The following is a 26,672-nucleotide window of genomic DNA, read 5'->3' as shown; positions in this document are numbered from 1 at the left end:
AAATCAAATATACACTTTCCCATCAAGTACATATCAATTTAACTAATCAGCAACATGGAGCCAAATTATACAGACATCAATACATCCCACATACTTCACCCTTAGCGTTATACATAGAGGGGTTGTAATTTAAAACTTGAGCAAAAGCATATACATGCCATCATCAGATCCTCCCACGTCCCTGTTCATCAAATAGCCTCTTGGGTAACACCAACTACAACTGGGATTTTACGTTTAATCAGGTGTTCAGGAAAGACGGGCATTTTTCTAGCCATGTTTATTTGGCAGGCAAGCATGTGGTAATAACATTGGGCTCAAGAGTGCATTATGTGCGGCCCTAATGCGAAATGATTTATTGCAGGGAATTGGAACACCTCATAGTAACACCTCCCAGCATTGCATGGTTCAGAAGAGCTTCATTCTGGATTTCAAAGGGAAGTGGATCCCCCCCCCCCCTCCTACCCCCACTGAAACTCACGCAGCACAGCTGTTTTTTTATTTTTGACAACACACAGCATCATGCACCTGCTAAAAAGTCGACTGCTGTTCCTCACGAGAAACTGTTTATTCTACACTTTTTTGGATAAAAATGAATCTCTGATGCGAGTGATTGATGGGAAGCAGCGTTGCACTGTGCGGTTGAAGTTAAGCAGCGAATTTGCCAGTTCAAGAAAACATATGGTAAAAATTAGTTATACACATTTTATGATTAATGCATATTAATTGGTCTTCAATTCTGACGCACCCCCTCCCCCCACTTTCAGTTGTGAAGGATTCTTCATAAACATCCCACCTCTGTGGTCAAGACACCAATAGAGGCCCCCTGAACAAAGTTCCATAATACAGGTATCACAAATATGTTGGGTAAAATTAGCTGTGGAGAGATTCTCCTTACACGGCTACCCATGTTTTAATGTACGCGTCACAGTGTTGAGTTGATACACAATTGTCACTGGGTGTGGTGAAGGTAGTTAAGCACTTGTTTGAGATTTTTTGATTGATAGTACCAAGTGTCTCATAGGTGATTCTAATTGATCTGTGAGGTTGATGATTCTGCGTTGTGATATGTACTATGTTTTGGCATGTTTCCCTCTCCCCTGCTAACCTCTGTTCTCTTTCTATTTACCCTCCTTCCTCCGTCTCCTCCCTAACTCTGTTTAGATTTTGCTGACTGTTTGTCTGGTTCACCTTCAAAGCCTTACAGGTCCCAGGCTCCCTGCCAGTCTTTTTTCACTTGCCTCCAGGCCCGCTGCACTTTGTTCAGCATTACTGCACTTTCCGCTTATGCTCCTTGAGCTGGGCAACCTCTCTGCACTTAACCCAAGATCCTGCTGGACTGGAAACGTTTGTTCCCCCCTTCCTCGCACCTCCATCTATATGCATGCATGACCTAAATGTACTAGGACTAGTACGTTTGTCTGTCCTGTCCCCACACCCTTTTTTTGTCCCCCTCCCTAGCTTGGTTGCACTTGTAATGCTTCATGAAATTGCACTAGGAGAAATGCTAACAGGCTTAGTATGCGGTTTCTTTTCTGCTAAATAATTTGGAAACTTCAAGGCCAAAGAAAGATTACTGTATTCCCTTGTTCGCTTCCTGCCTTGAAGCGTTTTGAAGCACTCCACCTGTGTACAAGAACTGTATAAACAATTACAACTGTATTCTTTTAGTTACATGATTTTTTACAAAAAAGTGACACAAACGACATTTTTGCTGTATTATGTGAAATATGTTCAGCATACATTGCTAATTGGATAGAGGCCTACCTTTGCATGAGATTTCTTATGTGTTATGCGATAAACTTACCAGAGTGGATCCCCCATGCATTTTCCGGGGATCCTCCATTGAATTTTCAAGATTACCCATTGTAATCAGGGCACTACACTGCTGCTGATAGAATACCCCCAAACGGACAGGTCACAATATCTACACCCCTGTCTTTAGGTGATGATGGGAAATGAATGTGTGCGCTGAGGCACATGCAGCAGCTCTGTAGACCCCCAGAAAGGGCTCTCTGACCACCTGCCCGAAACATCACCAACAGCAAACCACATTACCTAGAAAGAGTGGAGTCTTTTAGGAAAATAAGCACAGCCCTATGCACGTCCAACATATGCAATTGGGCTGCTTCTTCCGATGGCAGACTAGGGAAAAGGCTGGGAACCAGATTTTCTGGTTGTATGAAAGGCTGACAGTACTTTAGGCAAAAATGAAGGCCTGCAAGTAGGGTTGAGACACCAAAAGAGCAGAAACCTCACCCAAACGGCATGCTGAAGTTATGGCGATTAAGAGTTTGACCTACAAGGAGAGGAACTTGAAGGGAACTTCTATTAGATGTTTTAAAGGCTCTGCCTGAAAGGTCCGGAGGACAAGGGGGAAATTCTCTGGTGGAAGGATCATCCTAACTGGAGGCCTGAGACGCTCCAAGTGAAGGAGAAGTCGGGAACCATACCAAATGACTATTGACAGATCACCCTATGGTTCACAAAAAGCCTGAATGGCCGCCCATTGGATCCATAAGGTGACACGGAAAACCCCAAAGGGGACCCTTTGTGCAGAAACACTGAACTGCAGTAAAAGAATCCCCGTTCAAAGAACAAATAGAATTCTTTTAACACCTTATGTGAAACATCAGCCAGTGTCATGAATAAGACTGCAGAGTTGAACAGTGGCGACATTGCTGTATCACCACCTCAAGCTCTATTGATAACACACTTTTCTGAAGCCCTCCACCCCACTAAGCGGCACATTCTCATGAGAGACACTGACGTTATATCCACTGTATATGGTGGTCCCCCATCTGAGAGATTAGCAAACTCAAAAAGCTTGCGACTTGACCCATTATTGAAACAATGATGGGCATACCACTCCCACACCCAAATCAGTCCATTGGCTGAATGCCGAGCAGAGGTTAGAAAGCAAGTCACTCTGCCTCCTCCATAAAGCACTATATGACATGATGAAACCCTACCACCTGATCGGATACCTAAAATTGACTTTGTGGAATTCACCTTCACGCAGCTTAAGAAATGAAGTTCTAGAGTGTTTTCTCCATTTCAGGAATAACCAAGATCTGCGGCACGACAGCCAGCTGAGAAGGTCCTAGGAGAAGAAGAGAATTGTCTTCACCCACCTGCTGTGTGAAGCCTGTATGGTCCAAGCAGGAGTAGACCACAATTGCATGTGTCCAAATAGGGTACCCAACCTTTCTTACCGTTTACTGGCTGGTGTACTGGAGCAGAGCCAAGAAGCAAAACCCTCATTCGAGATCCCACAGGATGTCTGAGATGGAGGTAGTGGTGAGTGAAAATAATGATATCACTGATGCCTGGCATGGAGATCAGTGTCATGGAAACATCAACAGGCCTGCGGGACCAGACAGTGGGGGGTATTCCGGGGTGGATGGGAGGAATAGCCAAAAGAATTTAGTTCCTGCTAGCTGATATGTGAGTGGGAACAACGTGAATAGAAAGTAAGTCTGCTGTTGGGGAGCGAGGGGGGCCTGGAAATTGGGGGCGGTCAAAGGATCTTCAGCCAAGACTTTGAACAAGTAATTGCTAACCACAATATTAAAGCTGAATGCGGGGACACCAGCCAACATGTGAAACGCACCTAACTTAGTTAAGTTTGAACTGTGCAACAGCTGCGTATGAAAAAGTATTCGTGGTCTGAAATGCTGCTTTCTGGGGCACTGAGACCCAATGCCCAGAGTGAATTGAGAACGTATCAGTTGCCTGGACTGTGGCATGCTGGTAAAATATGTCTCAAAGTCCAGTGAGATCAGACAAACGAATTTCCTGAAATCTGTGCCTTGGAAAAGGAATGGCCAGGAATCTCCCGTTCCTTAAACACTTATCAACCACTAGCAAGAAGAATCAGTGACGATTCCACCAGAAAGACTAGAGGGAACCTAGCTAACCCAGGCGTGCAAAATAAAGCCTTGCCTTGAACGCATTACTCTCCAAAAGAGCCCTCCTTCACTAGGCTCACCTATAAGGAATGGCCAACCTCTCACCATTCAACTTAAGAACTTCGGAAAGTGACAAAAAGAGTTCAAGAGTCATTGCTCATTTCAAGCGCATGGCCTGTCAACCCCCCCCCTTCCAACTCCACCCACGGATACGTGTAGCAGTCAACATGGTGTTAGGTCAAAAGGTCTTTTTCTATCCGTCCAATAGAAAAAAAGACTGATTTAGAAAGAGGGCTCTGTGATCGCACAGAGCGGTCCTTCTAAATAAAACTGTCATGCCCCTGCCGCATAGGAGTGTGCGCAGGGGCTGACGGGCACAGCAGGACCCGGAAGCGCCAACAGGGGAGAATGGGCGTTTGTGTGCGTGTGTGTATGTGTTGCGTGTATGTATGCGTTTGGGTTCTCAGGATTCTTGTGTGGAGAGGGAGGCGGCGGGGGCAGAGGGAAGGGGTGGGGTTGAGGGTCAAAGCAATGTCATCTTTTTGTTAGGCGACCTACAAAAAAATTGAAAATATGACATAGAACTGTCAACATGCAGCATGAGAGCTATATAAAAATATTTGGTTTGTGCATCTTGTGGTTGGATGGGAGTTTCTGTGCCCAATCCAGAGTTTACACTTCAATCTGTTACAAACATTACTCGACACTTGGCAGCAAAAGTGCACTTTTAATCATGTAGGATGGTGTTCTTAGTCAGGTGGGTGTGCAAGGAGCCCTGTGCTGTCCAGGATGGTTCTGCTGATCTCATTTTCTTCAAGTGGGGTTGGTGTGTTAATTGTGTGTGTCTTTTTGACTATCGTCTGCCTTTAAAGATGGAGATACATTTGTCAGCCTACGTGTGCTACAGTTAACCTGTATTGGGTGTGTGCATACCATTGGTGGTTAGTCAGATTACCCCAAAGGATCTTCTATTGTGTAGTAGCATTCAATATCCCTGGGCCGAATATCAACTTGAACAGCCAAAAGACCTAGCTGTGCATGCATGCAGTTGGCTGCATATATGCCCATTGCCCAGTGCATTTATCCAACACATGGATACGTTATTTGCAGGTTTCTTGATTTAATGGTACATAGAAGCATAATCCCATGAACTGGGAGGCCATTGTGGTAGTTTATATATGGTGTTGCAGTGCAAGCTAAAGCTACCAACTTAATTGCCTGTTGCTACGGTCACCCGCCCTTAACTGTGGTGCACAGTGTGTAGTACTTAGGTGTGTACAGATTAAATATTCATTTTCCATATTATACTGAGGACACCTCAGCCTCCCTTGTCATGCTAATTTGATGGCACCCTTGCATAGCTACATGTATATGTTCCAGTGGATCCATTCTGCGGCCGCTTGAAGTTTGCATATACCATTGTGTATATAGGTGGTGCACCGTCCCTCCTTCAGGCTGCTCGTTTGATAGTTTACCTGCAGATTCATTGGCCAAACAAGCTATTACATTACATAACACTGGCCACTCGTGTGAACCGTAGAGTCTGTTTTACAATTTTGACAATTCTTCTCTGCCCGCCATCCTCCAGTCTGCTGCAAGGGAAGTATGTCTCGATGAGTCGTGAGGGGTCTGCGTTTAGGTTCAGATGTGTTGACCCTATGGGTATTTGCGTTCATTTGTCTCCTCGAGTGCGGACAACCGGTTGGATGGTCTTTATGTTATTCGAAGGGCAGGGACTGTCACATTGAACATCGGCCGGTTTATGTTAGAAGTGGGTCTACGGAGGGGGTCTGTTCAGGGGAAATGACGTGCAAGGACAGTAAGTCCTCCATTATAGGATTAAAGGAGTTGAAGCCAGTCATCCTGTATGGGCCTCCCAATTATATGCATATTGCAGAGTTCCCACATATGGTGGAGCAAGGGGCTAGTGGCCACCCGACGTGTTGACACTGGCGACAAAGGACCCACGACACCTGTGGAAAAGGGCCCCCTGCTATGAGGCCTCCCATTGCACTGTGAGCCCCCCCCCCCGGCCAACAGAAGACACAGGAGACTGCTTCTCGTCAAGGTGCTCCAAGCATGCTGTGGTGAGCGCAAGTGACATGCCCCATCTATTAATTTCCACACGCAAACGAGTTACGTCACTCGCGCACATGTCTGGTAAAGGTACACCACACTCCTCCTTTTTCATTACAATAACATCATAAAACCACAACCCACACAAACATGTGGCAAATCACACCCTCTAACTGAATCAGGCGGGTAGGTCTCCCCTTCCCAACTCGCTGGGGATACTGTCTGCCCCCTTCCCAGCTCAGCCTCTCCTCACCTGCAGGGGAATCTGAGAGCAGTCAGTCCCGTCGCCTTCATCTGGTTCTTCGTCACAATCTCTGCCCGGGGATGCCCTTGGCTGTGTGCCATCTCCCAGCCTCTTGAATAAACTGGCATTCCTGGAAACGGTGGCATTTCCATCCGAGGCTGTCACCCTAGACCCCCTTCATTGCAATCACATCCGTGGGGCTTGTTTCTTATGTCAACAACAGCTTCCCTTAAGGGTGTGATTTCTTACTCACCTCGTCTCTCAGGGCTAACTGGTGCTGTTGAAGCCCCTTCTCATATCCTCACCCTTTTTTCTGTACCTAGTCTCCTGCTCCACTTGGGCGTCATCAATCACAGCCGGTTCCCGGTCAACTGTGCCCGGCAAAAAAGGCTCTTTGGGCATCTCTTAAACATCACTTCCACTGGGGCTACTCTAGTCGAGCAATGGCGAGTTGCTCAATATTCTCTTAGGAACTGGTATAGAGCCCTTCAAAAACACTGTCCCTGCCCAGGGTTGCTCCTGGAGGGTCGTCATGAACCACTCTGCTTCACCGTTGCCCATGCCCAAACCGGAGTGATCTACCTATGGTGTACTCCATACTCCTTCACAAATTGGTCAAAGCTTTTGCCTCCTTGACGCTGGTCGCATCCACCACTTCCACTTTGTACTGTGGGTGGCATGACAAATAGTTGCATTTTTCACCCCTGGCCGGTACAACAGTGATGCACCATACTCCAGCAGTGCCAGCATCCACCTCTTAATCCGGGCTGGTGGCTTCAACAATAAGCCTGCCATGATTGGCAACAAAGGCTTGTGATCCGTCACCGGTCTACCCAGCACATATGGCCAAAAATGCTTACACCCCCACAATACTGCGAAAGCCTGTCACACAATCAGGTAGTACCTCTGTTTGGTCTGCGACAGAGCACGGCTGGCATATGCAATGGGTCTCACTTCTCCTTCGATGTCCATCTGCGTTAGAACCGATCCCAGACTAAAACAGACTGGCATCCACCCTCACCTCGGATGGAAGAGATGGGTTGAAGAACACATTGCATCCTCAGCCGTGAGGGCTCTTTTTACATCCTCAAACACTGCTTTCTCAAGAGGGCCCACTGCCGCTAGGTGGTATCCTTCCTCGTGAGGCTCCTCAGAGGCTCTGACCGCGTGGCCAGGTTCCTTATGAACCACCCACAGTACGTCACCATGCCCAAGAAGCTGCGTACTTCCATCACATTCTCTGGGTGTCTTGCCTCCATTATGTCCTTGACGTTGCAGGGGTCAGGGGACACCCCTCCTCCTTTAAATAAGGCCGAAGAACTCAAATGCTTGTCCTCAGAAACTCATACTTCTCCCGATTCAACATTAAGCCCAGGGCTTGTATACGTTCCAGGGTCCTCACCAGGCGTATCGTGTGCTCTACCTCCGACTTGGCAAACACTAGGATATCGTCACTAATATTCAAGACACCTAGGTCCGCCAGAGCCCCTGTTATCAAGTTCTGGAACACTCCAGCAGCTGACGACACACCGAAGCGAAGGCGTTTGTATTGGTATAGCCCCTGTGTGTCATGAATGTCGTGATGTACCTGGACTCGGGGTGTAACACGACCTGGTGGTATCCAGCCCTCAAATCCAGCTTGGAGAAGAACGTTGCACCCTGCAGTTCTGGGATGTCATCAATCGTTAGGGGTAAGGGTCTCTCTAAATCACCTTATTGGGCAACCGCATGTCCAAGCAGATTCTGACAGTCAGGTTGTTTGGGTATTCGAAGCAATCACGATTGGCAACACCCAGGGTGTCGGGCTTTCCACCTTTTCGATTACGTCCAAGTTCACAAGATTATCCAGTTCCTTGTCCACTCGCTCTTGTAGGTGAAAAGGCACTCTTCCGTGCTTCAGGGCCACTGGTTGGATAGACTTGTCAATGTGCAATCTCACTGGCTCACTGACCATCTGGCTGATCCCCAAGAACAACTCAGCAAATATTTCTAGGACCGCCTGCACATCCTCCACATACACAGTATATGTGAAACTGACGTTTCCCAGTGCTTCCGCCGCAGCACAACTCAGGAGTGTGTTGGTACTCACATCCGTCACAAAGAAGTGTGCCTTAATCGAACTTCTGCCATGCGCCACCTTCAATACGAAAGCCCCCACTAACGGGATGGGCTGATCTCCCTCGAAAGTAAAAAATCTGTGCCTTTGGATGTTGCAGTGTCGAGGGGTCTCGCATGAATTCGTAATGCACCCCAGCCATGACATTAACTGAGGCGCCCGTGCCCACCAAGACGGCACTGGTAACCCATCCACCTGCACTATACATTTCAGCTGCCTCTTCGCCTTAAATCTCAAAATGCTCACACTGGAGATAAGGAAAATGTTCTTGTCATCTTCCTCTTTCTCCAGGTCCTGGGCGGCTTGTTCCTCCACCTGATCCACGAGGGCCACATTAGGTGGGCGCTACTGTCTGAAGAACCCGGCCCGGATGGGACCTCTCTGGACAACCACTGGGAATGGAGCCCTGCACATGCGAGCAGAACGCCCTACAGTCCAGCATCTTCTGCAGGCTTTTCCTTTTTCTGGCCACTCCCCGGGGTGTGGCAGGTCATACCCACACTTCAGACATGACTCGGGCGACCCGTTTCTGTCCCTCTGTGGTTTGGCCATGGCCAATGGCACACACCTCCTCAGACTTGCTGGGGCTAATCGCCACGTCCATCCTGGACACACATGTTTCCTCCACCTCATGCGACCGCCCGAGCTCAGGGAAAAGCGTCCAATGACTCATCTTCCTTCTGCCTCCCACTACACATAATGAGCCTCTCATAGTCAATGTTTGTGAGAGGCATTACATGTTCATGTAGCACATTCTTCTCCTCGACGTAGCACTCATCCACTGGTTACAACGACTGGAAGATCTGATGCACTGTAGACCGGTGATGGATCACAAGCCTTGGCCAGACGAGTACAAAAGTGTAGCCACCTTGATTTCCTAATCAGTCTTTCCACTGGCTTTGAAATCCACGATTTCCACCTCTGACCTAGGCTTGATGGTGCCGCTGAGACATCAAACTCAGGCATTGGGGCTAGCGCACCCTGATTGCGCGGAGCTCGGGCACCCCCCGGCACAGCCAGCGCAGCTCCAGCAGGGGCCCCTCCTGCGTTCTGGTAATCCGCCATGTTGGTGAGCGCACAAACAACCATACCTTGCTAGGGGCCGCAACCCAGACTGGAACCAGAGCAGAAAACCCAGCAGGGGGGTCCTGCACCACAAAATGTTCTGTAGTCTCCAATATGTCCTGCACCTCCACACTGAGCAGAGGAGCCGTAATAAAATGGAGCATGCCTAAAAGCATGGAGATGTCCCAGGAACAACCCACCTCACTTTCTTTCCGAGCTGCACTCAGTCACTGGTGTAAGCTCTATATCCACAGAGAGGAGAAAAGAAAAACAAACTCTCTTCCCACTCCTCCTGCAAAGTCACACGTTCCCCTCACCTTCCTTTTTCCAGATGGGGGATCCAACTCCCAAGTTGCTGAGATATACCCATGTGGCAGTGGGCTTTTCCCAAAATTTGGCTTGGGAGGTGCAGAAGCAATCCTCTAGGGACCCGCAACTTCCCTCACCAATGCGGCACAAAATGATGTCCGAAAATGCTGTATGCGCCGGCTCCCCAGCATGAGAGAAGCTCGTTCGTCGAGCCACAGCTCGTATCTCACTGCTGCCTTAGCCTGTGCATGCATGGACAGCCACCACGTCACCAATGTGGTAAGGGGCCCCCTGCTATGAGGCCACCGATTGCACCGTGAGCCCCCCCCAGCCAACAGAAGACACTGCTTCACGTCCGGGCTCCACGCGTGCTCTGGCGAACGCACGTGACGCACCCCATTTATTAATTTCCACACTTGACAGAGTTACATCGCTTCGCTGCATGTCTGTTAAAGGGACACCACAGCACCCAGGGGACAGTTGGCGCAGAGAACACGAGCGTCGCAGTTACGGCCTCCAGTGAGCCTCTTGGGCAGCAGTGTAGAAGCCTCGAAGGAGTCTGCCCAGGTGATCCGGCTCACACAAATGCAGACTTGCAGCCTTAGGTTCCAGGCACTACAGCACTCATTAGGTGATAGCGCGTTAGTCGCTAGGTGGGGAGCCCACGTGCAGGGAGAGCACAACCCTCCAGGCCTGACAATGCGCAGGAGAAGCTGCCGAGTTCGTCACAAGGTGGGAAGCCTGCATTTGTGGAGGGAATGTTACCTATATACCACACCAGTAGAATATCTGGATTGCTGTATTTATCAGAGGTGCTCTCCACCAGATATGTCACTTGGCTGGAAAAAGTAGAAGGCAAAATATTATGATATATTTTGGGTCCACTGAGCACAATATCTGTCCAGGCACTGAGAATGGAATTCGGCCTCTTTTCGCTTAGGTCTCGCTGTCTCCTTCAAATATCTAAATGGTACCTAAAACTGTTATCTAGGAACAATCCAAAAACACTATTGGGGTTATTGGCTCTAGGTCTCACTGAGGCCAATCTTAATCCCTTTCTGCAAGAACTACATATTTCAACGGCATTACATTTGACAAACGTTGGCCTATCTTCTGAACAGGCATTGGAATTACTGAATTTTTATTCTATTTTGGGAAGAAAGACCAGAAATGGGGTTAGAGCTACTACCATGAGTAGGCTACACGAGAAAAGGAGGTTTAAAATAGTATTGCTGTCAAGGTTTCCCTTTGGAATCGCCTTGTACTTACCTAACAAAAATGTGTGCAGCCGATCTCTGAAAATGTATAGTGTATATATGTTTTAACTTATTACCAACCTTTGAAAACATGTGGGTACGGGGGAAAGTGCCCCATGGTGTGAGGCTTTGCCGACTTTGCAATAGTGAAGTGGAGACTAGTCGCCAAATTTTTACTCCGTGTCCCACTCTTTAAACCATTTATTTGAAGGGTTATATTATCTTTGTGAAAAATGCAGACCGAATTGGATCAAATCAGTTTTGGATTGCTAGCTACGGGGCGGAGTCAGCAACTGCTTTTAATGTTTGGAAGGTGGTATTAACAAGGCTTAGTGTAGGTACATAGATATTGTAATAGGAAGATTTGAAGGTCTTAACATATATCAATATAATGTATTTATTGCTATTAGGGTAAACAAAAAACTTGATTTTAAAGTAATTTAAATATTTGTGGTGCTAAATTGGATTTTTATTTAGAAGGTGTTGATTTGATCATTTTATTGAATGTGCTTAAGGTTTATTCATTAGCCCCATAACTGCTGAGGGTTTCCCCTACCAGCGCTGAGCCCTTTTGTGGAGATTTCGGTATGTCTCATTCAATCCCTTGTAACATTTTTGTTACAAGAGATATCTCGGCCAAATTTGGTCCCTTTTCTTCCCACATGGTGGTCATAACGCCACCAAGGAATCCTAGTTTGCCGTAGAGGGGTGTGGGGGCGGGTTAGAGAAAATAGCAAAAAAGAGCACATTTTGTGTTTTTTCAGAAGATGGCAATAAAATGATGTACAAAGAATCCTGTGTTTTCTTTCTTGTAAGAGCTAGGAACAAATGGTTTCCAGTTCTGAATCAGCCATTGTCCAAGCTGCTTTCAAGAACAGGTTGAGTGGAAACATAAAAAGATTTTATTATAAGGTTACCATCAGTTTTGTGCAAGGTAGGCGATTTTTCCCTTTTTTTGTTTTAATAGGACCTGCTTGGAAGGAATGGAAGAGCAAGGTAGGAAAGCTCGATGGAAACCCAAAAAGGCATACATTTCTGAAAAGTAGACACAATTCTAAGTTCTAGAAGGGGTGATTTGCACAAGTCAGGAAACCACTATGTACGTAAAATTTCTATAATTTGGGAAACAAATTGGAAAAGCGAGTGAAAATATGTGCTGGACATGTTTGGACTGGTAACGTAATGGCTTCTATCAATATTGAGAAAAGCAATGCACACATTTCCCTGACTCATCTAGTTGGGAAAACACATTTTTGGGAATGTTTCACAAAACAAGCAATACCACGAGCCACAAATGGAGCCATGGTACACAGGATTCTTATGCCGACGGACTAAACAGATGTACTTAGCATTTGCAAATAAGGAAAACGAATGTGGGTAAGAATGGCAAGCTTACATTTTTTGAAAGAGCACAGGCAGACCTTTTGAAGGATAGGTGACTTGTGCAGGTTACAAAAGGGCAGTGTGCCTAAAGCAGAGACTAAATGTAGGTCACAAGAGAAAACGGCAAATGTCCTAGCTTCTCACATTCCCACAGGTGTCCCGATGAAAACGGTACCTCACGTGTGTGGGTACACTGACCGGGACACAAAGGGAATAGGCTAAACTACTGGTACATCAGACGCCCTGGGGAATACTGGTTTTGGTAGGCTGGACAACCCATAGATTTGGGGCTGGGGTGTCGCAGCCACCAAGGAAAACATGGGACACCATACCTTTCTGAAAAGAAGACGCCCACGGGCATCCAAAGGGATCTGACGTTAGCCAGTTACCCTAGAATTTATTATCCACAAGGCCTGGCAAACTCCAAAAAGTGGTAAAAAACCCACAATTTCCAAACATTTGCCACCAGGAAACCACTGAAACACGCCGGCAACAACACATGTCCTCCCTTCCCACAGGTGTCCCGATGAAAATGGTACCTCACATGTGTCGGTGCACTTACCTGGGCGCAAAGGGAAAAGGCTAAACCACTTGTACACTAAAAGGGCCTAGGAAGAGGAAATTCTTATGGTATTTGGTTTTGTGGACAACCCACAGATTTGGGCCAGGGGTGTCACAGCCACCAAGAAAAATGGGCAACCCCATACACTTCTGAAAAGAAGACACCCGGGGGAATCCAATGAGGTCTGACTTTCGACAATTGCCCGAGAAATTATTACCCACAAGGGCTGGCAAACTACAAAAAGTGGAGAAGAAACTAGCTCACATGTGTCGGTGCACTTACCTGGGCGCAAAGGGAAAAGGCAAAACCACTGGTACACCAAAGGGCCTAGGAAGAGAACATTCCTATGGTAGGGGGCGATGTCTCTGGCCTTGAGCGGCCCTCTCCCATGTGGGTTGACCGTCCTCAAGGCCAGCCTGGAACTCTGGCTGGGCTAAGTTACAGCGTTTCCCTCCGGGAAAGGATGGGGACCCTGCCAGGGCTCCCTGGGACTGCTGCTGTGCTTGGGGATGGTCGAACCACATGGGAGACAACTACCCAATGCTAGGGACATCACCTCCAACCATCCTGGAGCTCCGGCTGGGCTGCATTACAGAATTTTCCTCTGGGAATGGATGGGAACACTACCAGGGCTTCCTGGAACTGCCACTGTGCTTGGCGATGGTCGACCCGCATGGGAGAGAGCCACCCAAGACCAGGGACTTTACCCCCCCCCACCCCTGAGTATCCTGGAGCTCTGTCTGGCCTGCGTTACAGCTTCTACCTCCGTGAAAGGACGAGGACCCTGCCGGGGCTCCCTGGGACCGCTGCTGTGCTTGGGGATGGTAGACCGACATGGGAGATGAAAGTTTTAACACAGGCCCACCAAAGCCAGGATGGCCGGGGGTGATGTCCCTGGCCTTGGGCGGCTGTGTCCCATGTGGGTTGACCATCCCCAAGCCCAGCAGCGGTTCCAGGGAGCCCCCGCAGGGCCCCCATCCTTTCCCAGAGGGAGAAGCTTTAATGCAGGCCAGCCACAGCTCCAGGATGGTCGGGGTCATGTCTCTGGCCTTGAGCGGCTGTCTCCCTGGCAGCACCCCCGGCCGCCCCAGAGCTCTGGCTGGGCTGCGTTACCCTCTGGGAAGGGACAGGCACCCTGCTGGGGCTCATTGGGACCGCTGCTCGTCTTGTGGATGGTCGCCCAACATGGGAGACAGACGCCCAAGCCCCGGGGACATCACCCCCGACCATCCAGGCGCTCTAGATACCTCGTCCTCTGGACTTAAGGGGTTAACTAACCAAATGCACAATAAAAAATAAAAACACATTATCAGGGGATACAGACATGCAAAACAACAATATGTGACATGAGGTGCCTGCACATCCATCGGATGTATTCCGAATGACGCAGGGAGAGTCCATACCCTGGCAACTACCTACTGCTTTTGATCTTACTGATAGGAGTGATTTGGGCCTGCAATGGATTCGCTTTGCTAAGGAGTTTAGAGTATATATATTGGCGTCATGGGCCTTATAGATGACAGAAAAAAAATGTTAACGTTGGCAGTAGGAGCGCTCGTACGAAACATTCTATGAATTGGTGGATGAGGAACAGGCCACATCAGGTATCTGGGAGATACAAGAAGCATTAGCAACGTACTTTGCCCTGCATACTACTATGGATTATGAGAGGCACATATTGTATACCTGTGCTTAGAGAGGCATCAGCTTCACCTCACTGATGATCCCCAACAAGGGTGAAACACGTGTATGGGGTTGTCGGTGGTACTCTCGTTCAGGTTGGAATTGCCATTGCATTTCGGTGCTGGACTGCCCCTGGGCAGGACAAAGACTGATATGCAAATGGTTATTTCCCATCTGTGAAAGGCACAGTGAGAAAAAGCAGTGGCTGCGAACTCTCAAGTGGTTAATAACCACTGAACAGGTTATCAAGCCTTGTTCTATCGAGAGAGGGGCGCCTGCTACCTTTGCAAAACAAAATTCAAGGAACCTGGGATTGGTAACCCTAGGTCTCCTGGGGGCAACCAGACATGGTCTCCCTCTCACTGTGCTTAGAGAGGCATCAGCTTCACCTCACTGATGATCCCCAACAAGGGTGAAACACGTGTATGGGGTTGCTGGTGGTACTCTCGTTCAGGTTGGAATTGCCATTGCATTTCGGTGCTGGACTGCCCCTGGGCAGGACAAAGACTGATATGCAAATGGATATTTCCCATCTGTGAAAGGCACAGTGAGAAAAAACAGTGGCTGCGAACTCTCAAGTGGTTAATAACCACTGAACAGGTTATCAAGCCTTGTTCTATCGAGAGAGGGGCGCCCGCTACCTTTGCAAAACATATTGTATACCACCATGCAACAGAACGGTGAAACACTGCACAATTTTGTTATGTGCCTACGGACCTGCATAAAACATTGTGTATTCCATCGCTACTCCAATGAAGAGGCCCTTCGCTCTCAGGTCATAGCGGGATGCAAATCTCCCGAATTCAGGAAGAAACTATTGCAGAAGCAAAAGGTCCCAAGACAAGATCCTGGCTATGGCATGAACAGAGTCAGCCATCTCACTTCAGGTGGTCAACATGGGCAGGGTAAAACTGTTCCCTGTGCCCAAAGACCAAGAGGCCATCAAGAAATTGATGATGACCCCCAGGAGAGTGCCAAGAACAACAAAACAGGTTTCCGGCGTGCGGATACAAATTCCCTCATGAAGGCCTGTGCCTGGCACTAGGTCAAAAGCGTGCAGCTTGTGGGGGTGGGATGATGACTTTCCAGCTATGTGTCACAATTAGGAGTGTCACGGTATTAGTTCTATGGTGGTACAGTAACTTTCTTGCCAAATGACAGTATATCATGGTTATCACGGTATAGCAGGTGGAGTTAACTAACCCTAACAAATATTTTCTCAAAGAGGTCATAAATTGATTTATCATCGCAAACAAAACCAGGCACCCAGGGCCAGAACTGGGCTTTTCAAGATACTTTCCACTGAAATGCCACCCCTTACTTCCACCAAACAACACAAACACACATGTGGAGAGGAGAGGAGGCGGGGGGAGCCCTACTGCGACTGGCAAGGCAAACTTAATAGCTTTTCTTAAGTGGTCATTTAGGCTTTAGCTCCCCCACTGGCTACTGGTGCAGATGAACATGTTGCCATCTGATAATCTGCATGCCACAGATCAATGGAGGCAGATGGTAGTATGCGCTTGTGCGCATTCACACACACACATACACACACACACTCTCTCTTTATGTTACAGCCTTTAGTTTACTTGCGGGCTAAAAGGTGTTCTGTAATCACGGACATGTTACCCTTTGGTATGGCAGCAGGGAATACCTGCTGAAATGAGTGAATTTCGCGGTGTGACTTATTATATGTAAATTCAATGATAGAACCAGGGAAATCGCCCATTGTCATATGTTTAGAAAACATTATCCATTATAAAGATATAAACCCCAAAGCCGCCAACCCAAAGTAAATCTTCTTGGCACTGTGTTTATTCTTCCTATTGCTAACATATTGATTTTGTGTCAGGCACGTGTGGTTTACGGAATGGCATTAAAAACTGCTCCAACTGAAACTACTTGTACCAAGAACTTTTTTTTTACATCGCCTTTTTGCATTTGAAGTTCTTTAACTTACCATTAAGTCAATGCTTTTTAGTTAATTTACGAATATGCAGGCAGGATTTTCCAGCTGTGGCAAGGTAGCATTTTGAAACTGCTCTCTGCACATATTTAGCTGATACTCCAGGAATCTAAGGCGGCTGCACACTTGGTCTTTCATGGCGCTCATTCGTTGATCGCCTTGAATGAAAGAGTGACTAGTGGAAGTGCACATTTTGAGCCATTTGCTTCTCAGTCACAGGTCATCGCTTTGAAAATTGGCCTCGACTTGCATTTTTTTGGAACCACATGGCATGGGCATCATGACCCCTCCCTGCGACAAAAAGTTTGTTTTGACAACTCTTTATCCCATTAAAGGGAGAAAAGTCACTTATGTGCGGTCTGAAAGCCCATGTCATTGTGTTTCTTTTCTCAAAATGTCATAGCCAACACAGACACACTGAAAGGTTGCATAGTGATCTACCATCTGCCTGGTGTATTATGAAGGTCTGATGTTGGAGTCACCACTGACCATGTAGTCCTAAAGGAACAGCATTCAGTGGGCGCTGTTGAATTCTTTCTTGATTCTTGCAATACATGTTCATTTACCTTCTTAAAGATGGTGGCAAAAAAAAAAAACTTTGAAAATGACAACGTTAAAATAAATATCGGCACAAATATGGCCTAGACCACCACCTCACCAGAGCCCCATCATTACCGTTTTCCCCAGATCTGAGTGCATTAGGACCCTTGTGATGCGAGTATGAAATATTTTACCCCCATTGCTCTGGATACTTCAAATTGAATGTAGTATCGGTCCTGCCTGCTTGAGTCCAGTGCCATATGCAGAAGGCAGGTAGGTGAAGGATCAAGCGAAGAAACAACCCTAGTGCCAATGTACAAATCTACACAGAGGACAGGGGGGGCAGTTTATTTACTAGCAGAAAGCACAGATAGGCCCAGTGTTCACACAGTCTACAGCAGGGTAGGACTGGGGTATAAAATTGTCTCGGGCACCAATATAAAAGTGGCCCCACAGCTGCAAATGGGAATCATTCCTTTTGGAACACTGTTTGAATAGTACCCAAGGGGGAGATTTTTGATTAAATGTGATGCAAATTGTACATTTAAAAGAATATCCAGCAACAGTGGTTAAAACTATTAGCCGCATAGTAAAGTCACTCGTCAAACTGGCCCACTTTGGCCCAAAAAGTGCCCCACTTTGACCCAAAAAACTGGCCCACACAAGCATTTCGCGTTTTTGGTTCGGCATGGGCCTATTGCCCTAAAGGCCAGTCCATGCCCGGTCTACAGAGCTAAAGTTGTTTGTGGACATGCATCAGAAGGGCATCCAGTTCATTCCCCTTTGAATTCTGGGATGTGTAGTTCCCTATCTTTCAAATTGGCTGGAAAACTACAAATCCCAGAATTCTAAGCTAAAACATAACTGGATGGCTATCCGATCCATGACCATGAGAAGTCCTTGAATCTAAACCATGGGGAAGAGTAATTTGATATGCATGACTTCACTGGCCGTCTTTTGTTTTTTTACAATTTGCACAGCCAGAGCAAGAGCTGTTCCAATGTGTGTTTGCTCAGTGCAGTAGGACCTTAGCTTACTGAACTAATGGCACATGATGCCGGGCCAGGCTGAATCGATACTTTTCTGATCTTGCTGGCTGGGTGATTGCTAAGCAAAGTGCTCCTGGCTCCACTGTTTTGCAAGTCACTGAACGTTGTATTACATTTGATTACATACGAACAAAAGGAAAAATAAAATGCTCACTTTCAGTTCAGGCCCTCAGGTCACCCTTGTGATGTCCCTGTGGTCTTGCTAATTGCAAATTGAAAATCGGGACAATCACCATAGAAGATCTGACCTGTAGCGCGGAGCAGCAGGACTTTGTGAAAATGTTTAAAATCTGTATGCTGCCTTTAAAATAAATAATGCCTGAAACAAAATAACTGTTCTAGTTTGCCCATGAAATCCAGGTGTGGCAGAGTCTATGAACTGGAGCCTCAGGTATGCGTATAGAGCCAGTCAGTCAGCTCATCGTTACCAGCTTTGCATGGGGAACACAAAGGTTCAGGCACTGGGCAGCTTTCAACACAATTTGCGCAAAGTCGGCTGATCTTTGACCCGACTCTACTGATCACAGAGAAAGAGCGGTCACAGCAGCAAAGCTGCATTTACTAATGTGGCCTCACTTTCCTTATGCTCTTGTCTGTCAAACAAGGCCCCGTTGGCAAACGGCACATCCAACAGCACAAGATCCATACTGCGCAGCACTTGCTTGCTGCAGCCTTTCCAAATCAGATTGAAAAGCACACTTAACGGTATAAACGGTATACCGGTATAAACAATGTGACGGGTATTATTGTTCAATTAAGCTGTTCACGGTATCTAACGGTATACCGTTATACCGTTACATCTCTAGCCACAATGCCCCTATCATGTCACCACAAGATGCATCTCAGTGGTGGGAGATGGCATCCAAAATACTGCTCAGATGACCGTAAACTGAGTCACGAAGAAATATCGTCAAGTGGAAGACGATGGTGACAAATATCAGGCGTTGAGGCTATGTAAGTCCCCAGACAGGAGAGGGTCCTACAGATCACGTCGGAATGTGCGAGATATTGAAGTGAGATCCCAGTCGGGGAGTGACTCCTCTTCCTCTCCAGATGATCAACGAAAAAGGGGACATGTATGAGCATTAGGTAATAAGGTTGCAAAATAGCACAGCCCCACACTGGTTGCAGGACACACCGACTGAATTCCTGATTGATACCGGTATCACAGTGAATATGATGAAGGAAGAAGCCTACAATCAGCTTTCCCATTTGCCGATATTTAAACTGTCATCAGTGGACATCTACCCATATGGGTCAAATACAGCATTGCCCAGCAAAGGCATGTTCCCAACAGTATGTCCCCACAAATCCCAAACAGCAAGCATTCAGCTGCACGTGCTGTCTACGGAAGTCAACAGTGGGTGCATATTAAGCTTCAAAACTACAGATGACAACGGACTCGTACCCATTCTGTATCACCTGATGGCTCAAAATACATGGCTCTGGATGGCGATGTATTGAAGGCATTTTCCAACCTCTTCAAGGGACTGGGCAAGCTACGAAACTGCAAAGTGCGACTGCACATTAACCCATCAGTCAAGTCGATCGCACAGCATTACTGAGGGATCCCAATTAACATCCAGAAGCAAGTGGAGGAAGACATTTGGCAGCTGCTAGACCTAAACATCATTGTACGTGCAGCCGGGCCCACCCCGGTGGGTCACATCAATAGTGTCAGTTCAGGAAAAGTCAGCAGAAGGGTCCATTAGGCTCTGTGTAGACATGCGCCAGCCAAATGAAGCCATACAATGGGAATGACACCAAGCACCCAGGATTACGGATATGATCCATCTCCTCAATGGGGCGACAGTGTTCTCCAAGCTGGACCTCAACCAAGGCTATCACCAGCTGGAGCTTGCTCCGGTGTCTTGCTACATCACTACTTTCGTGACTCACATGGGGTTCTATCACTACAAGAGGCTGAACTTCGGGATACCATCCGCAGCTGAGATATTCCATGAGAAAATGCATCAGGTCATCAAGCACATACCTAACTGCCTCAATTACAGCAATGACATTTTAGTTTTTGGCAAGTCAATAAGTGAGCACGACGACACACTGCATCATGTCTGCCTGGCCATAGAGGCAGCCAGAGTGACACTAAATAAAGCCAAGTGTGAGTTTCAAAAGCGAACACTGAAATTGTTTGGACACATTTTCAGAACAGGGCATGCGGCCAGATCTGAACAAAGTTGCTGCATTGAATGAAGGCCCTTGCCCGAGCAATGTGTCCAACCTGAGGTCATTCCTCAGTTTAGCCAGTTACTACTCACGGTACCTGGAGAACTATGCCACAGTGAGCGCCCCCCTCCAGCAGCTCACAAGAGAAAAGCAACAATTAATTGGATTTCTGAGTGCCAGAACAGTTCAGATGATACGGGCGAGCATTGCGTCTGCCATAGACATGGCATACTTCAGCTCGTCCAAAGAGATGGAAGTGATGGTGGACGCCAGTCCTGTGGGCCTGGGTGCCATTTTAGAAGTTTGGCAAAAAAAGACTCCGCACATCAAACAGGTCGTGTCAAATGCGAATCGCAGCCTGCCGGCCATTGACCAGAAATATTCACAGGTGGAGAAGGAGAGCCTGGCGGTGGTCTGTGCCTGCGAGTACTTTCATCTCTTCCTGTATGGAAAGGTGTTCAAGATTGTCACAGATCACCAGGCACTCCTTACCATCTACGACAACTGGAAAGCAAGCATGCGTCCACGCATAGCGAGGTGGGGTCTCCGCCTTCAAGACTACAAATTCAAGACTACAAATACACGATCTGCCACAGGCCAGGGAAGGACAGGAACTCTGCAGACTATCTGTTGCACCACCGCACAGGTTCCACCCGGCCAGAACCTACTTGCAGATCAGATGAAGCCCTTCCCAGTTGTGTGGCAAACACTCCAACAATAGTCGGCTGCAGACAACATCACACGCTACATCACCATGGAAAAAATGAAACACTAAGAACATGGCAAAGCATATCGATCACACCTCCCAGGAAGACGTTGACGTCGGACCCTTGTGCAGGACAAACTCACGTTCATGGAGGACCACATCATAACGAAAGGCTGCAAGATTGTGCTGCCCAGGTCATTGTGCCAGCAGGTCATAGACCTGGCGCATGAAGGCCACCACGGGGTGGTCTCCACCAAGAAACTACTGTCAAAAAATATGGTTCTCAGTTCTGGACAACAAGGGTGCAGAGTCACTGAAGAACTGTTCCATCTGCTGCGTGGTGGCCCCAGACCCCTGGCCAAATTACTACAGATGTCTCTGCTGCTGGAAGGCATTTGGGAAGAGTTGGCGATTTCATTTTTTAGCCCAGTCTGAGGCACTTCCTATATTCTAGTGGTCATGGAGGAGTACTTGAGGTTCCCTGACATCCATGGCAGCCATGTCCGTTATACCGGTGCTAGATCGCATCCTCATAGCATATGGCATCCCAAGACTTATCAAGTCAGACAATGGCCCACCTTTTACGAGTCTGGATTGCTCCAACTTCGCAAGATAGCTGGGGTTCAAGCACAGGAGAATCAAGCCTCTCTGGCCTCAGGCCAACGGCATAGACAAACGATTTATGGGGAATATCAAAAGGGCTTTGCAGGTGGCTCATGCGACAGGCAAGCCTTTTGAACAAGCTTTATACCAGCTGTTGAGGGACTACCACCATACGCCTCACAGCACCAGAGGCATATGCCCGGCAGACATCATGTTTGGCAGAAGAATGAGGACTCGCATCCCGCAATGGCCAGGACCTGGTGTGCCAATGGCATCTGACCAGTGGATTTGCAAAAAGGAAGTGATGGAAAAGAGGAAAATTAAAGTGGTGGCAGATTCCAAGAGAGGTGCGCGAGAAGACTTGTGTACAGTAGGGGACAGAGTGGTGGTGCGACAGTCGCAACGCAGGAAGGAAGACCCCATGTTTGCCACGGGTGTCCTCACAGTCACGCAGACGAAGGGCACCATGATCACGGCAAAGGACAAAGAGGACAGGACAATTGCACAAAACGTATCTCACATCATAGAGTGCGTGGAGGAGAACGAAGCATGGCACATGTCTGCAAATGCTAAGAAGATGTGGGACTTTGAGGAGTCCTATCACGGAGACAGTGAGGTGTCAGATGAGGAGTGGGAAGTGCATGAGCTCATCTAATCAAGAAGTCCCATCCTGTAGAGGGAAAGGCAGCCGGTCAGGGCCAAGATAAAACCGGTAAGACTAATTGAAGAAATGGGTTAAGTTATGTTATAGCTGTTGGTTTAAGAAGGGGTGGGAGGTGTCTATATCAGCCTCGTTATGTTAGAGGGGGGGCTAGAGAGGGGGCTGTTTAGGGGAAATTAAGTGCAAGGACAGGAAGCCCTCAGTTAGCTGATTAAAGGAGATGAAGCCAGTCATCCTGTGTGGGCCTCCTAATTATATGCATATTGCAGCGTGCCCGCATACCATGGAACAAGGAGGCTGGTGGTCACCTGGTGTGTTGACAGAGACCTGTGTCAAAATAGAGAGACTGGAGCGTTTAAGTAAAAATCATTTGGTGTTTGGTTATATATTAGAAGTGGGGGAGGGGAGCCAAATGCAAGAAACAACCAGTGTGAGTGGCTTCACTTTGCTTCATGCTTTCCAAGGTTAGGTATTGCCGTTAAAATGCTTTTACACTGCTCCAAACCCCTACCAGAGTAGTCTCGGAGATCTTGGCTTGTCCAGGGATTGGGATGTGGTGCCACCACCGGGGGTAACACGACCTTGAACCGCTGAAGGAAAAAATACCAAGGGGGAAATAGTGTGGATAGATTGTATTTGTAATTAAAAAGGGTGCATTTGGGTTCTGGCAAAGTAAATGCCCAGTGTCTGGCCAGGCTAGCTGTAGACTTGCAGCACACTTGATTATGGCACAGCGTGCAAACATCTGGAAAGATAGGTCTGCCTAAATCCTAGGCCTCAGCAAACTACTTTGGTAAGAACTCTATGTAACCTATACTTCTGGGTGATTTGATTTCAACTGAATGAAACATCTTGGCGATTTGGCACAAGAAGTGTTTGACCAAGTGATCCCTCATGTCGAAGGCACCTTGCCATCCGCTTAAGTGACCAAAATAATGGGAACTAAAATTTAAAAATAAATAAATAAAAAAAACACTCCTGGATGTTCTTATGATTAATAGTAAACTTGTCTCATTGCGCTGCATAGGACTGCACAGGTCTCAGCAGAACAGCCTAGGCTAAACAGGATATTTTTTTAAAACCCTCTCTTCCTCTCACGTCAACTAGCTAAAAATACTGTTTCTGGCACGGGGCTGGTGGGATGGTACGAGCCGGCTGGAAGGCTCCTGAACTCTACCGCAAGTCCTTGTTGGGTTTCGGGAGCCTTAAGTGACCTGCAAATATTCCGAGTCCCCTACCTAATCCAGGTACTGAGGACATGGTAGTGATTGCAAAAACAAATATATGCCGTTATTCGTCTAATAAAGCAATTCTAGATAGGCCATACAGTAAAGACAACAGAAAATGTGAATCCATGTGAAAAGGTCACATTCAATATGTTTTGACACTTTGCATTGAGCTTCTAACCTACTAATCTGGGAAACTATTTCAGAAAAGAACTGCTTTTATATCTCAAATGTTTTCCACAGTGTCTAGACTGCATCACTTTCTAAACAAAAACTCATTCTCATATATATCATTTTCAATGGGACTGCGTGGCTTGTTCAGGAACACTCCTTATATTAGATCGAACGTGCACTTAGTGCCTGAGACATCTACTGAGGATGCTGGTAAAAGAAACTGCCCCCAAAAGCTACATGGGGTCCAACCCATAGACTGTCCAAGTGGGCATAAATAACTGTGCTCCTCTACCTCTGGCCCCCTTGTGGCCACCTCTCCTCCCTCTTTCTCTTCCTATCCTCTGTTCTCCCCCAATGAGGTTTCTAGACAAGTCCGATTTACGAAAGTCTTGTCAAAACAGGTTCTTCCCTGTTCTTCCAAAACCATCAAGGACCACATTGACACCCTTGCTCCTGCCCTGGCCGACTTCTGCAACCATTCCTTTGACAATGGAGCCTTCACTTCCCCCCTGAAGCACTCTCTTGTGCACCCTCTTCTCAAGAAACCCTCAGCTGACCCCTCCTGCTCAACTAACTATCACCCCATCTCCACCACTCCGTTCCTGGGCAAACTCCTGGAAAAGCTGGCCATCTCCCAGCTTAATCTTCACACTGAATCTGTTGGTTGCCTCCATGACCATCAGTCTGGCTTCAGAGCCGCCAGACGCACAGCAACTGCTCTCCTGAACATCCGTGAAGACCTGCTCTCTAACCTGGATTCTAATCTCCCCTCTGTCCTCATCTTACTCAATCTCTCTTCTGCCTTTGACACAGTCAACCATGCCATCCTGCTCAATCATCTCTCTGATATTCTGGGTATCACCGATCAGGCCATAGCCTGGCAGACCGCGTTCCTCTCCGATTGACATTGCCAGGTCCAACTTGGGTTCTTCCTTTCCTCTATCTCTACCGCTACCTGTGGTGTTCCCCAGGGGTCTAACCGCTCTCTCTGGCTGTTCAACCACCTCTCACCCGCCGCATTGCTGCCCTCTGCTCCAACTTTCAGTGTTGGCAGATGTCACTCAGCTCGTTTTCAGGCTCCCCTCTGCCACTTCTCCTTCTCTCATCTCTGACGACTGTCTGCTATCCAGGAGTGATGTGCTGCCAACGATCTCTGCCACCTCTGCTTTAATGCCAGCAAGACGGAATTCTCCTCATTGGCACACCTGCATCCTCCTTTCCCTTCACTCTCTGGCCGGCCTCCCTTGGCCCTCTTCTTGCTCCTCTGGGTCATCTTCGACTCCACACTCTCCTTTTCTCCTCACATCTCTGATGTCTCTAAGAAGTCAAACTACCAACTGCACCTCCTCAGAGTGAGCATCGGGGGGGGGGGTAGGAAAGGAAGAATACCTGTCTCTAGAGCACTGGCTTTCTCTAGCCCAGACTACTGCAACAGCCTCTTTCTAACTCTGCCTGCTTCTACTCTCCGCCCTCTGCAACTCATCCAGAACAGGACTGACAGACTTGACCTTGACCTCAAGCTCAGGGATTGTATCTCTCCAGCACTGAAATCTCTGCATTGGCTCCCAGTGGCTGCAAGGATTATGTTCAAGACCCTCTGCATTGTCCACATGGCGTTCTGGGGCGTGGGTACTCAATACCTCCAACTCTCTCTTCGCAAATACCTTCCTACTCAAACTCTTTGCTCCTCCACCTCCAACTCCCTCAGGGTCAGTCGCTTCTCCAAGCAAAGAGTTGGTGGTAGATCTCTTTCTTTCTGCTGGGCCTCCCCCTGGAACAGCCTCCCTGCCTCTCTAACTTGAGGATAACCATCTCCGGTTCCAGAAGCACCTCAAGACCTTCCTCTTTGTTTCTGCTTTCTCTCTTTCTCTCCGCTGCTGATTTCCGGTCCGATCCTGCTCTGGTCACCTGGCTACCCTCATATTTCAGGCCCAGGTTCATGCACGCCCAGTTGCACACTCACACTGCCTCCCGACAACCCTTGCACTTGGGTATGTATCTGTAACCCTACAGTCCTCCTACCCGCACTTTTGGATGCCTTCTGTCTGCACTTACCCTTGCACCTGCCACCTGCTGGCCACACTTCTTGTTATTGTTTTTGATCCCATGTACAGCACTGCCCCTCTCCCCTTTCCCCTGGCACTTTTCTCCTTTCCTGCACTTGCACGATCTCAATGTCAGTTGGCCTAGTAAGATCATTGTCTCTGTCCTCCCTCTGTTCCCCCTTCCTTGCCTCATCGCTCTTTGAAACTCTTGTGTATAGGCGCGTTACAAATGCCATATCATGTAAACTAGCCCAAAAATAAATTCCCAGGTCCAGAGCTTCCAAGATATCAACAACTATGGTGAACAGAGGCAATCTATGTGATCACATCTTCACACCTGTGTTGGCCTTGGGTTGGTGTTCCGTCCTGCATATGGTTCAGCCCAAGAAAATGTTAAACATAAGTAATTGTGTACTGTGGTCGGTCAGAATCAGGATACAGACAAGGGGGCATGATCTTTGAATACCTTTATTCTTTCTTGAATGTTAAAATGCCCAAACTTACCTTACGCATCGAAGTCTTAGCCCTACTCTAAAAAGAAACAAATAAAAGGGCGCTAGCCAGGATGTCTTCCATAAATGAAGCCCTCAGTCCAGACTCCTATTCTAACCTAGTTTCTTTCAGTACCTCTGAAAAGGAGACTGCAAATACAACCAAAAAATACTTTGGGACATTGCCCAAAAAAAGTGTAGGCTGATGACTCCTGAACCCCACCCCGTTGGTCTCTTTATCATAGGCCCTTGCATATGTTCACAGTTCATATAGAGTTTGTGTAGTGATGGAATATCATCCCGGGAGTCCAAGTAGATTATTCTCGGCTTCTCCTTCAGTTTGATAAGTCACTCTGTCCTTCTCCCTTTTCAGACACTTGTCTCTTACACTTTTCTTGCTCCCCCTTTAGTCTGGGGTTCTCTCA

At 47.6% G+C, this 26,672-nt stretch overlaps 1 protein-coding gene across 1 annotated transcript in view; it reads right to left on the bottom strand.

The window, feature by feature from the left end:
* The window catches only part of ME3 (malic enzyme 3), a 697,492-nt gene that overhangs the window by 395,928 nt on the left and 274,892 nt on the right, over positions 1 to 26,672 (bottom strand). The window lies entirely within an intron of this gene.

Source organism: Ambystoma mexicanum, chromosome 7q (genome assembly GCF_040938575.1).
Source record: "Ambystoma mexicanum isolate Mex_15411 chromosome 7q, UKY_AmexF1_1, whole genome shotgun sequence".
In the NCBI taxonomy this organism is placed as follows: Eukaryota; Metazoa; Chordata; class Amphibia; order Caudata; family Ambystomatidae; genus Ambystoma; species Ambystoma mexicanum.
The sequence above is the reverse complement of the archived record's forward strand: the minus strand, read 5'-3'. Positions and strand labels throughout refer to the sequence as shown.